Source organism: Nansenia antarctica (genome assembly GCF_963989245.1).
Source record: "Nansenia antarctica genome assembly, chromosome: 11".
Lineage (NCBI taxonomy): Eukaryota > Metazoa > Chordata > Actinopteri > Argentiniformes > Microstomatidae > Nansenia > Nansenia antarctica.
The window spans coordinates 21231723-21235251 of NC_137681.1; positions in this window are offsets into that span (position 1 = coordinate 21231723).

The following is a 3529-nucleotide window of genomic DNA, read 5'->3' on the forward strand; positions in this document are numbered from 1 at the left end:
GCGGTGTGTTCTGCTTTCAAAAGGAACATGGCTGTTGATTTCCTCTCATTGAACAATCTGTATGGGTTTTCTCTCCTTTGCTCTCTCTCATACACACACACACACACACACACACACACACACACACACACACACACACACTCACACATACCCACGCACAATCTGAGCTATTGAGCTATCGATAACAACATCTCTCGTGAAGATGACCATACTTCCTATGCTGGACTACGGTGACACAATCTATAAAATGGCATCAAAGTGTGCCCTTGGGAAATTTGACACACTCCACCACTCAGCCATTCACTTTGCCACTGGTGCACCCTTCACTACTCACCACTGGTGCACCCTTCACTACTCACCCCTGGTGCACCTTTCACTACTCACCCCTGGTGCACCCTTCACTACTCATCACTGGTGCACCCTTCACTACTCACCACTGGTGCACCCTTCACTACCCACCACTGCGATCGCTACAAACTGGTAGAGTTGATCTGGCCTCATTGTAAATGAGAATTTGTTCTCGGTTGATTTTATCTGGTAAAATAAAGGTAAAATAAATCAATAAAAATGTCTTATCAGTCTCTCATTAGCGCAGCACATGAACATACAATCAACACACATGTACTGGAGCTGTCAATCATACACACGCACATACACACACACGCACATACACACGCACGTCACAGGGACATCATGTGACAGGGTTGGTTTAGACCACAGAATCATGAGTCAGGTGACAGGGCCTAAATCTTTTTATTTTATGTATTTATTCCTTATTTTACCAGCTACGTGCACTGAGAACACAGCAGCAATGACCTAGGGCAGAGCTGCAGGGGACAGGAGAGGCTTCTGTCTGTCTCCATGCTTTACATTTACATTACGGCATTTAGCAGACACCTTTATGCAAAACACCTTACAAGAAATACATTTGTCTAAGTGAGTGACTCATCCATCCATCAGTCATCATAAGAAAGGAGGAGCTCCTGGTTTTGGTTTAAGATTATTATTTCTTATGATGACTGATGGATGGATGAGTCACTCACTTAGACAAATGTATTTCCCCTGCAGTTCTTCCCCAGGTCATTGCTGCTTTGAGGCCTCTTGAGGCCAGTAGCAGCTGTCTGGATGGGACAGATAAGGAGCTCCTGCTCCTTATCTGTCTACAGAGAAGAGGACATGAAAAGACAGGAAGAAGGCTTGACGCTCTGAAAGCCAGCTGAGAGGTAAAACCTTATCTGTGCACACACACGCACAGTGGCGTAACCAAGGAAACCCAGGTGGACGCAATCAGTGAAATGTGTGGATCGAACCCCAGGTGAATAGACTCCTTAATCAGATTGCCGTTACCCATTCAAGGATCCAATTTGTTTGATGTTTAATCTCCCCCCCCCCCGCCAGGTACCCAAAGTTGGCAACCCTAGCGGTTAGCGGTCAGAGTGCTTAGCAAGTTAACGGCTAGCAGCACATAGCCTCTAGATCAGGGGTGCCCACACTTTTTTGAACCAAGATCTACTTTTCAAGTAGGCAGTCTGCCAAGATCTACCAGTCTAGTTTCAACATCGCAAACGTACACGCACGCACGTACTACATATACACACACACACACTTCCCAGCCTGCATAGTAAACTCACAATACACTCTCTCTCTGTCACACAGCCACACAGGAGAAGACCATCACAAACCCTCCCTCTTTGCTATTCTCACTCTCACACACACACACACACACACACACACACACACACACACACACACACATTCACACACACACACACACACACACACACACACACACACACACATTTGCCAGTCTGCATAGGGAGCCATAGCACAAACCCTCCCTCTCTCACTCCCCCCCCCTCTCTCTCTCTCTCTCTCTCTCTCTTACACACACACACACACACACCTCAATTTCTCTCACTCACACACTGACAGCCAGTCTGCAGTACCATAGCCAACTACTGATCCAACAAACAGAAAAGTAAACCAGATACAAAACAGGTAATTCCCTAGTTTGAAAGGAGGAAATAAATGCATTTCTCTACCTTAGTGGGAGACCTGGCACTGGGAGGAGGCAGCTAGTTTCTAGTAGTCAGGGCTGTAGGAGCTGGTTGCAAGGTGTAGGCAGGCTGCAAGGTGTCATCAGCCACTGTGGATCTGTCATCGAAAAGGCAATCTGCAGCCTCGAGAAACGCTTTTTTCACAATTTCGCCGTCTTTGAATGACTTCTTGTGTTTAACAAGAACGTGACTGACGCGATAAGAAGCTATCGTTACAGCTGTACGTTTTCGCTCTTTTGCCACATTTCCCTTCTAACAGCCATCGTAGATCTGCAGATCAGACAGACGCACTTCCAATATCACATCGTGTAAAAGTCCTCCTCCCATTCTGGATGGAAGTTATACGTTATTGGTTTCTTACTTGGTCCAGCTTCCCCACTCATTTGTATACCCTTTCTTTAGTAGTAAATAGTAGAAATTAGAAGGCTAACTAGTTAATTAGTCTCGCCGGTATTTTGTATTTTGTAGTTGGCGCTGTTGACTGCGCATGCGTGGTGAACCGTGTGTTAGGTGAAAAGATCAGATCGCAGACTGGCTTACCTGTACGTCAATCAAGTGGCAAAAGCCATAGTGAGGATGGATGATAGGCGAACTTTTTTATATTTTTTTGAACTTTTATTTTTTATTTTTTTTGAACATTTTTTTTTGTTTTTGTTCAATGCCATGCGATCTACCCATACTACCTTTGCGATCGACCGGTCGATCGCGATCGACGTATTGGGCACCCCTGCTCTAGATGCATGTGGCTTCCTCCACCGCTCATGCTACTTCAGCCTGTCTGTCAGCCAGTGGGGAACCTCAAAGGTGTCCTCAGGCAATCAGTCCGTTTGTCTGTCAGGGTGGAAGAATGCTAATCAGCTAGCCTGACTCCCGGAACCCAGGGAGTAACCCACAAGGGCCCAGACCAGCGCTGTACAGTAGGCAGCTCACTTCAGGTTTAATGCGAACACACACACACACACACACACACACACACACACACACACACAGACACACACACACACACACACACACACACACACACACACACACACAGCCCTCATACCTACACACAACACACAGAACAAGACACCCACTAACAAGGGTAAACAAAACAGGCATTCACAGGGAGAAAACTAACAAACTAAACCCATTAAACCACAAAGTCAAAAGAAAACCAGCTAAACAACCGTACTACTTGAACAAAAACAAAAGGTACGCATTGTTGAGAGGGCAACCATATTTTTGCATTTATGATTTTTATTATTTCCTTCACAAACATCCAAGACGTCAGTTCAATAAGTTTTGCAGATGGGTATTCACAAAAACAAAGAAGGACACAGTAAGTAAGTAAGTAAGTAAAGCTTTATTTATATAGCACCTTTCATACAAGAAATGCAGATCAAAGTGCTTTACAACAGGAATAAGAACATAAAGTGAATATAAAAACATATATAAAAACATATACATGCATAGAATGAATATAAAAGCAG